The sequence below is a fragment of the Papio anubis genome, chromosome 10, assembly GCF_008728515.1.
Source record: "Papio anubis isolate 15944 chromosome 10, Panubis1.0, whole genome shotgun sequence".
Lineage (NCBI taxonomy): Eukaryota > Metazoa > Chordata > Mammalia > Primates > Cercopithecidae > Papio > Papio anubis.
The window spans coordinates 73,356,901-73,367,412 of record NC_044985.1 but is presented as its reverse complement, the minus strand read 5'-3'; the positions used below and the strand labels follow the sequence as shown (position 1 = coordinate 73,367,412).

The window sequence follows — 10,512 nt, the reverse complement described above, 5'->3', positions numbered from 1 at the left end:
TTTATGTTCACATTAAAGACATGATTTTAGGTTTTTGAGAATTATACTATATTATTGGAAATCTTAAGGTTCCACAGAGATGCCCAAGTGGATACAGAAATGTATACATCATGGGTTGTTTAAGTCCAGGCATGTTTTTTATTTGCTCTTAGAGAAATCCGAAGTGGTTATATATTTTTCCTTCTTAATTGATTTTTAGAATTTTGTTTTTGTTTCTGATTTGTACATTCCTGATAAGTTATTCAGGTATAACTTATACATTACTGATGCATTGATAGCAGCAATGATTGGGAGTTTGGTTTTGTGGTCTAACCATTTGGTGGTATCTGTTGGATGATGGACGTCTAGTCTTTATTGGTAGAGAGGTAGATAGGTGCAGTGGCTCAAACCTATAATCTCAATCACTAGGGGCTGAGGTGGGAGGATTGCTTGAGGCCAGGCGTTCAAATAAATAAATAAGAGAGGCGAAAGAGACACCAGTTTGTAAGTCTTTTTGTTTATCGTTGGTGAGCTCAAATTAATTAATTACCTTTGTGTCCACTGAGAGGGAAGGAGGACAGCTATTTGAGATGTGGGTTGGTGAGGTTTTGTTTGTTTGTTTTAACATAAAGGCCGCTCAAGCAGAAGAGCTGGTGAATTTTTGTGGTTTTTGTTTACTTTTGACCTGAGACTGAAGTTGTAAAACAGAAGCAATAACCTCTCTATGTGTCTGTGTGTGTCTAACTTAGAACAGACTTTATGTCTCCCTGGGTGAATATAAAATATTTCCCTACTTCTGGAGTGTATTAATAAATCCCACTATAATATCTCTAATTAAAGGGCCTCTGTTCTGACTAGTTTATAGAGATAAATAAGCACTGATATAATCCCAATATTTTTAAAAGCCCAGAATTTCCAATATTTTAAATGTGCCAGATTTTTAAGGAAAAAAGTTCTTACAAAACCACTAGTTTAGAAACATTTTAAGAATCCAAGTTTAGGAAAAAGCTCCAAAGTGAAGTATCACTTCACTTTGTTGTTGTAATTGTTGTTGTCATTGTTGTTGTTGTTTTGAGACAGAGTCTTTCTCTGTTGCCCCGACTGGAGTGCAGTGGTACAGTCTCTGCTCACTGCAACCTCTGCCTTCTGGATTCAAGCTATTCTCCTGCCTCAGTTTCCCAAGTACCTGGGATTACAAGTGTGTGCCACCAACTGATTTTTGTATTTTTGTTAGAGATGGGGTATGGTAGTATGTTGGCCAGGCTGGTCTCAAAAGTCCTGGCTTCCAGCTATCTGCCCGCCTCAGCCTTCCAAGATGCTGGGATTATAGGTGAGCTGCCAGGACTGGCTTCCACTTTGTTTAGAGGTAATAGTGAGGCTTATCTGTAAAGCTGAAGAGACTGAGCATCCTAGGATATTGGTCTTCTTTGTGCCCCACCTTCTATTGTAGTAGATGGGGGAAGTAAGGTAGGCTGTAGGACCAAGGGGGAGAAGTCAAGGGAGAGTTAATATCACAGTCTAAATAGGTGATTTCAGAAGGTGACAGGACCTGAGATATTGGACTGATGTTTTCCAGCAGAGCTCTAGGATCTGGGAAAGGAACTACTGGATCCTTAACATAAAGTCTTTGTGGGGAGAATGCAGGGAGAATGCTTTGTTGCCCTAGTAACAAAGCACACCAGGCTGGTCTTGGTCTCTCAAGGGAAATGGCAGAGTCTCCAAAGTACTGGTCTAGAGATTAGTAAATCCTTTTTACTTGAGATAAGGCTGGTTCTCAAGCTTTGCTTCAAAGCTGTGGAATGTGGACATCAGTCCTCCCTGGCTCTTGCAGCCAACTTCACTTTGGAGCTCTTGTGCAGGGCAGAAACCTAAGATGTGGTGAGTGTGGTAGGGTGCAAATTTGAAGATGCACTGACTCTCAGGGTCCTGCAGTAAGTGCTCTTAAAATTTTCTGCCCAGGTGCCTCATGTACCCCTCATCTAAGCATATTGGTCTTCCTTCCAATCCACTGCTCTCCTGCCAGTTGGATTTGAAGATTTCGCTGTTGATAGTTCTGTTTTACAATCTAGAGGTCAGTGTGGTTTGTGAATGACACCAATGAAAGATGCTTTATATGCTGCCCAAGCCTGTTGTATCTTCACATAGTCTGACAGCTACAAAAAAGGTTAATCGAAATTATCTTGGCTTCTTCTAGAACTCTTCCATATGAGTGCCACTGTCCACCTCTTTCCCAAAGACTGAGGACATGCTTGAAACATTTTGGTCTACATTATTGAAGAAACAAAATTAAATGTAATAGTCTGTGATTTAGGTCACAGTACATGGCTGGTCCCATTAAATAAAATAGTTATGAAATGTTTACTATCAGATGAGTTGCAAATAATGATGAAGCATTTATTGTTACTGAATTTGAATTTAGATGCTTTAAAAACATGTGGAAGTATTTCCACCTGAGTGAAGCAATAGGGACAAATAAAGCCTAACTGATATATTAGTGATAATTGTTTATGTATTCAGATGATGTTTTTCTTCATACAATGCCTTCACTATAATGCAGAGCTCTTCACAGCTCAAGTGTTTTTGCCCTACTTCTGATCGTTAGCAATAATAAAGTTTTACCAAATGATTAATTAATATCTGTTTGTGACCACATGTAACTCTGTGTTGGGGTCTTCACAATTAGGAAAATACTATTGCTACCACAGTGAAAGCAAGCAAGTGAGCTCAGTTCACCCGTGTTTGCTTGTAGGTTCAGTTGTTTTGGTTGTAGAACCATTGCCATGCTATGGTTGTTGGCTTGTCCTAGTAAAACAAAACAAAACAACACATGTTTATGTATCTGAGTTTCCAATTATTTTCTAATGGAAGTTGAGATTAAATTCTTAAGGCCATACTTCCTGCTGGTTTCATGTTATAATCATAGGTGTGGCTGCCACTGTGATCGAAGTCCCTTGAAAGAAAGGGCACAGGATGGCTTTTGCAGAAGGAGGAATGTGCAAAGGTAACAGGGAGAGGGGAGGAATTGAAAGGGTAGGAGGGAAGTTGAGCGGTTAGAACTTGGCAGACTATTTTGTTCCAAGAACCAGACAATATTATTGTACCACTGGCACTAATATTTGAACGAGTAGTGATTTTACTTAGAGTCAAGTTACTGAAGACAAAACACATGTAGGTAGAGTTCTTTGTGAATTCAAATCAATAACTGGGTTTTTTTCTACAAGGTATACGGTTTAAAGTATCTTAGTTGAACTATTTAGAGAAAGCTTAGTTATCTGGGCTTGAAAATTTTTACCACAAGACTCACAAGACCCTGGATCATTTTTTTTTTTTTCCATTTATTCCATTCAGGAATTCTATCATTCATAAATTTTATTTTCTTGAAGGTCATAAAATATTTAATGAATTTCCTAAGCATAGTAACCAGACTATTATATCCCTTGTTATACATAAGGAAGGTTACCTATTAGAGGAAGAACCAGAAAGGAATCCATAGGAAAGGGATACTCTTGCTAGAAACTAAATCCACCTGAAACCAGCTATCTGAAACCAGTATAATCTTTGTTGCTGTTGTTGCTTTGTGTTTGTTTGTTTGTTTGTTTGTTTGTTTGTTTTGAGACAGAGTGTTGCTCCATTGCCCAGGCTGGAGTGCAGTGGTGTGATCTCAGCTCACTGCAACCTCCGCCTCCCAGGTTCAAGCTATTCTCGTGCCTCGGCCTCCTGAGTAGCTGGGATTACAGGCATGTGTCACCACGCCCGGCTAATTTTTTGTATTTTTAATAGAGACAGGGTTTCACCATATTGGCCAGGCTGCTCTCGAACTCCTGACCTCAAGTGATTCACCTGCTCTGGCCTCCTAAAGTGCTGGGATTACAGGTGTGAGTCACCACTTCTGGCCCAGTATAATCTTTTATAGTCCTTTTTTGGAGTGATAAACTCTCTTAGAATGATAAGGGTTTCTGAACTCTACACTATCTCAATTTTTTCTCTACTGTTTATGCTTTGCTGTTTTTAATTCTAAAATTATAATTTTTTATAAAAAGTGCTCATAAGTTAACCTAATCCCTATTGATAAACAAAAACAAAATGCAACAGTGTCAACAATTATATAACATCCCTTTGATCCCTTTTCAAAGTGGAAGTTATTCCACACCCTAGGATAAGTCAATTCTAGTCTAAAAATGTGGAATTGCAACTTCTAAATCCGAGATAGCCCTAATTCATTGTGTAACTTTGAGCAAATTCCAGGAACTCTGTGCCTCCATTTTCTTATCTGTAAAATAAGGCTAATAATAACTACCTGAATTATTAGAGTGACATGAAGCTCCCTAAAGGATTACTTAAACATAATTAGGATGAAAGAAGAAACACAAACTAATATTGCATCTCCCTTGGATACGGAATACTCAACCAGAAGTTATTAAACTTCCCTTCTGTAATTGAGGACTCAGGTCATCTTGAGGAACACAGGCTTAAAGCTTGCATAGAAAGACATTTTTTTTTTTCCCCAAGTGCTTTAGGTATAAAAGAGTAGTTCTCAAAATCCAGTCTGCAGTCGAAATTCTCAACTAGATTCCTAAGCTTCATCCACCAAAGTTCTAGATTTCCAAGAGGCTTGTATTTTGCAGTAAGTCCTGTAAGTGATTGTGCGGAGGCATGTAGTCATTCAACCACATTTTGAAAAGCATTGCTCCAGTTTGCACCTAAGCTTTAGTTTAGTTTTTTTTTTTTTTTTTCCTTAGTGGCCATTTAGTCTCCTCATTTAATAAAGTTTTTGTTATGTGTTCCCGTCACTAAGCTTCAATAATTATAAACTCATGACCTTTTGTTTCACATATATCTCCAGCCACTCATCTTCCCCCACCACTAGCTTGAAACAAACCCCAGACTTTATATCATTTTGTATGAGTCATTCATTGTGCATCTTTAAAAAATGGCTCATTTAAAACACATAATCAAGTTATGAAAGGTAAATAATTAAGAATTAAGTAATTCTTTAATATAATCAAATATCCAAATCGTGTTCAAAATTTTCCTGATTATCTTATAAATGTTTTTTTTTATATAGTTTGTTTAAATCAGGATCTACATAAGGTCTATACATTACGGTTGATTTGCCGTGTCCCTTAGTTCTTTAAATCTGTAGTTTCTCTCCTTTCCTCACCCTTCTCCAGATTCCTTCCCTCCCCAACCCTTCATAATTTTTTTGTTGAAGAAATGAGGCCATTCTGTAGCACTTAACAATGTCCTCTGTATTTCTTAAAAATAGGTAGCTAAATCTAGAGGCTTGTTCGGATTCAGGTTTGACTTTTTTTTTGGCAAGAATATTCCTAAGTGACATTGTGTTTGTCCATCAAGAGGTGCATAATGCCGTCTGGCTGTCTTTCTTTTTGTGATGTCAGCAGCCATTATTGATAATTGTTTAGAATCATTATTTATTAAGGCTTCCAAAATGGTGATATTCTAATTCTATTATTCCTTCTTTGCTTATTAGTTAATGTACTTCTAAAAAGAAAGACTTGCCCTCACCAACTATTTGGTTATCTCAATGTATAATTTGTATTTGAAAACCGAATAAATACTTGACTCTTTCTGTTTACAGTTTTCAAAATATTTTCCTAGAATCTTCCAAAAGTGACCAAGGCTTTTTAAAAAAAAATCTACCATTATAACCTCCTGGGTTTAAACATATTTAATGTGTTCTACATCGTTGTAGCTAACTTGTTAATGTTCAGATTGTTCCATCTTTGGCAGTGGGAGCATCTTCAAGTTGCCTTCTGAGTCCTTTTGACATGACCCCATAGTTTTTGATAGGCTGATGTGAAAAGATGTTCCAGGTTAATCTTGTCCATGTTCTGCCCCTGGTCTGGAATCAGCTAATTTTCCAGGAAGCCCTGAATCCCTTAGCTGGAAAATTGCATTTAGAGACCACAATCTAGGTGCTGCGTAGAGAATGGATCATTGCTACTGGTGTTGTCTTTGTTTCTAGGTTTTTGCACAGCAAAGAGCTAGGACATGAGTTTTTAAAAAGAAAATACAGCATGAAGTCATACCAGTATTCCCAATTCAGTTAGTGACTATAAGGTTTTAACTTAACCTCATTAATCTTATAATCTCAGAATAAAAATACCAACAGTATGATTTCTTTTTCCCTTTAGGAAATATCTTGCTGAATATTTACAGTTAATTACTGTGCTTTAAAGTAGTTTTGAATAGTTTCTCAATAGATATTTAAGTAGTGCTTTATAAAATTTTAAATCTTATTTTATACTTATGTAAAATATTTACAGTGTTTCAAAGTAAGTTCCAAAACAAATATACAAAACAAGGTCTATTCAGAGAATTTTTGCCTCTATTCCTGTTCCTTCCACCCTATTCCCTACCTTCCCCCTATAGAAATTGTTAATTTTTTAATTTTTAAAAATTAAAGTACAATTTACTTGCAGTAATGGTCACACATTTTAGTGTCCAGGCATATGGTTATACAACCACTTCAATCAGGATGTAAAACAGTTTCTCTATTCTAGTAAATTTCATGTGCTCTACCTCTAGCTTCTGGGAGCAACTCACATGTTTTCTGTTCCTGTAGTTTCACTTTCTCCAGAATGTCATATACATGGAATTGTACAGATAAAAGTCCTTTGAGTCTGGCTTCTCTCATTTAGCAAAATACATTAAGATTAACTTACGCAGTAGATTGATTTTTGTATTGCTGAGTAGTATTCCATTGCATGAATGTAACATCACTTGTTTATACATTCCCAGTTGAGTGGCATTTGGGTTATTTCCACTTTTAGGTGATTACAGACACAGCACAGCCTCTGTAAACATTTACAATCAGGTTTTTGTGTAAATATAAGTTTTATTTCACTAGGGTAAATTATGAGTTGTAGGATTGCTAGCTTATATGGTAACTGTAAGCTAACCTTTTTAAGAAACTGTTTTCTGAAATAGCTGTAACATTTTGTATTCCTACTGGCAAGGTATGAGAAGTCTAGTTCTTCAGTATTTTAACCAGCATTTGGTGTTGGTCATTTTAGTCACTTATAGATGTGTAGTGGTATCCCATTGTTGTTTAATTTGCATTTCTCTGACTAGTGATGCCAGTCTTTTTTTCCACGTGCTTATTTGTCATCCATATATATTTTGTGGTGATGTGCCTGTTCACATCTTTTGCCTATTTTATATTGGTTGTTCATTTTCTTTTTTCCTTTCCTTTTTCTTTTTCTTTTTTCTTTTTTTTTTTTTTATGGAGTCTTGCTCTGTTACCCAGGCTGGAGTGCAGTGGCATGATCTTGGCTCACTGCAACCTCCACCTCCCAGGTTCTCCTCCCTCAGCCTCCTGAGTAGTTGGGATTACAGGCGTCCACCACCATGCCCAGCCAGGATTGTTCATTTTCTTATCTGAGTTTTAAGTGTTCTTTATATATTCTGAATATAAGACCTATGTCCAGTGTAATTTGCAAATGTATTTTTCCTGTCTATGGGTTACCTTTTTATTCTTAACAGTATCTTTCAAAGAGCAGAGGTTTTTAATTTTGATGAAGTTCAATTTATTGATTTTTTCGTTATGATGTGCTTTTGCTGTCACATCTAAGAAATCTTTGCCTAACTTAAGATCACAAATATTTTTTTTTCTGTTTTCTTCTAGAAGTGTAATTATTTGAGATTTTGCATTTAGACTTATGGTCTGTTTTGAGTTGATTTTTGTAATAAGTGTGAGGTATGGATCAAACTGCTTTTATTTATTTATTTATTTATTGGCATGTGGATATCCAAATGTCCCAGTATTATTTGTTGGAAAACCATTTATACTGCATTGCATTGCCTTTAAAACCTCATCAAAAGTCAGTTTGTTCATATCTGTATGGATCTCTTAACAGACTGTCATTACCCGATATAACATCTATACTTTCTCCAGTGCCAAACTGTCTTGATTACTGTAAATCTATAGCAAGACATGTAACCAGGTAGGATGAATCCTCCAATTTTGTTCTTTATCAAAATTATTGTGACTATTCTGGATTTTTTGTTTTTCTATATAAATTTTAGAATAATTTGCTGATTTCTACCAAAAATTATACTGGAATTTTTATTAGAATTGCACTGACTATATAGATCAAGATCAAAATTAATAATTGACATCTTAACAATATAGAGTCTTTGAATCCATGAGCGCAGTATATATTTCCATTTATTTAGGTCTTTTATATTTATTTCATCTGTATTTGTTTTTTCTTCTCCACATACAGATAGATATGTACCTATCTGGCGGTACGTATCTTTGCACCTGTTTATACCTAGGTATTTCATGTTTTGTTATGCTATTGTAAATGGTGGTCTTTGGCTATTATTTTATGTCCCAATTGATATTACTAATATGTAGAAGTATGATCGATTTTGTAGGTTGATCTCGATTTTGTGGCCTTGCTAAACTCACTTATTAGGGTTTTTTATTTTTATTTTTATTTTTGAGACAGAGTCTCACTCTGTGACCCAGGCTGGAGTGCAGTGGCACGATCTCTGCTCGCTGCAACCTCCGCCTCCCAGGTTTAAGCAATTCTCCTGCCTCAGCCTCCTGAGTAGCTGGGACTACAGGTGCGCACCACCACACCCAGCTAATTTTTGTATTTTTAATAGAGATGGGATTTTGCCATGCTGGCCAGGCAGGTCTCAAACTCTGGCCTCAAGTGATTTGCCTGCCTTGGCCTCCCAAAGTGCTGGGATTACAGCCACCGTGCCCAGCCTCCAATTGACTATTACTAATGTATAGAAATATTATTGATTTTGTAGATTGATCTTGGGCTTTCTGACCTTACTAACTCACTTATTAGGGGTTTATTGTTTTATTTATTTATTTATTTATTTTTGAGATAGGATCTTGCTCTGTCACTGAGGCTGGAGAGCAGTGGCACGATCACAGCTCGCTGCAGCCTCGACCTCCCAAGCTCAAGCAATCCTCCCATCTTAGCCTCCCAGGTAACTGGGACTACAGGTGCATGCCACTGCACTCAGCTAATTCTTATGTTTTTTGTAGAGATGGGTTTCCACATGTTGCCCAGACTGGTCCTGAATTCCCAGGCTCAGGCAGTCTGCCCACCTCAGCCTCCCAAAGTGCTGAGGTTACAGGCATGAGGCACCACACTTAGTTTTAATGACCTTTTTTTGTTTTCTGTTTTTTCGAAAATACTTCAGAATTTTCTATGTGGAAAATTATGTTGTTTGTGAATAGACAGTTCCATTTCCCTTCTCCTCCTTCTCATCCTTTTCCTCCTCCTCTTCCTTTTTTGCCTTATTGCATTGGCTACAACCTACGTTATGGTGCTAAATAGTAGAGGTAACAGCAGTCACCTTTACCTTGTTCCTCATATGAAGGGGAAAGCAACCAGGTGTTCACCATTAGGTGTAAATTTTTGTAAATTTATTTTTGTAATGCTGTTTATCACATTGAGAAAGCTGATAGTTTGCTGAGAGGTTTTCTTTAATCATGAGTGGATATTGAATTTTGCCAAATGCTTTCTCTGAGGTGATGTTATGGTATTTCTTTTGCTTGTTGATATGACAAATTAACTCGAATGACTTCTGAATGTAGAACCAGTGTTATATTCCTGGGATATACCCCACTTGGTTAGTTTTTAATATTTTATTAGGTTCAATTTGCTAGTATTTTGTTGAGCATTGTTTCATCTAGCTTCATGAGAGTTGGTGACCTGTAGTTTTATTTTCTTGCAATGTGTATTTTCTGGTTTTGGTGTCAGGGTAATGCTGACCTCATAATACCAGTTAGGAAGTGTTCCTTCTTAAAAAAAAACAAAAACAAAAACAAACCAAAAAAAACGGAGGCACATTAATATTTTAAAGAGTATTTGAACAAAGAGTGATTCATGAATCCAACAAAACTAAAGTGCAAATAGTTGGAGTCCTGCCAAAGGTGAGTGTAGGAGCTTTTATGAAGGAAATATGGATGCAAGGCAGAGAAAATATTTGATTGGTTAAAGTGGATCCGTAGCCTTATTTGGATCATTCCAGTGGAAAAATCCCTAGTTAGAGGTTAGTTGTTGGTTTCTGATTGGTTAAGCTAAGTGCTGTTTACCTAGAATATAACCTTTTAGCTTTTGGTTTGTTTAGGTAGGCACTCAGCACTAGAGCTGCCTCAGTGTAATGACCTTCTGATTTATTATTTTAATACTTCCTTTCTATGTTTTGGAAGAGTTTTTGTAGAATTAATGTTATTTCTTCTATTAATATTATATAGAATTTTCCAGTGGATTTATCTGTGCCTAAAGTTTTCTTTGTTCAATGGTTTAAAAAAACTATTATTATTTTTCTTTTTTCTTTTTTATACGTTAGGTTCTGGGGTACATGTGCAGAATGTACAAGTTTGTTACATAGGTATACATGTGCCATGGTGGTTTGCTGCACCCATCAACCCGTCATCTCCATTAGGTATTTCTCCCCCTAATATTTCCCATTCCCTCACCCTCAGACAGGCCTTGATGTGTGATGTTCCCCTACCTGTGTCCATGTGTTCTCATT

At 36.6% G+C, this 10,512-nt stretch overlaps 1 long non-coding RNA gene across 1 annotated transcript; it reads left to right on the top strand.

Annotated features, from left to right (window-relative positions):
- The first annotated feature begins 1,255 nt into the window (after positions 1 to 1,255).
- LOC103876384 lies at positions 1,256 to 3,602 on the top strand. The gene is made up of 3 exons (XR_635602.4): positions 1,256 to 1,857; positions 1,939 to 2,050; positions 2,174 to 3,602. It is a non-coding gene; the product is annotated as an uncharacterized LOC103876384 (long non-coding RNA).
- The last annotated feature ends 6,910 nt before the right edge of the window (positions 3,603 to 10,512 follow it).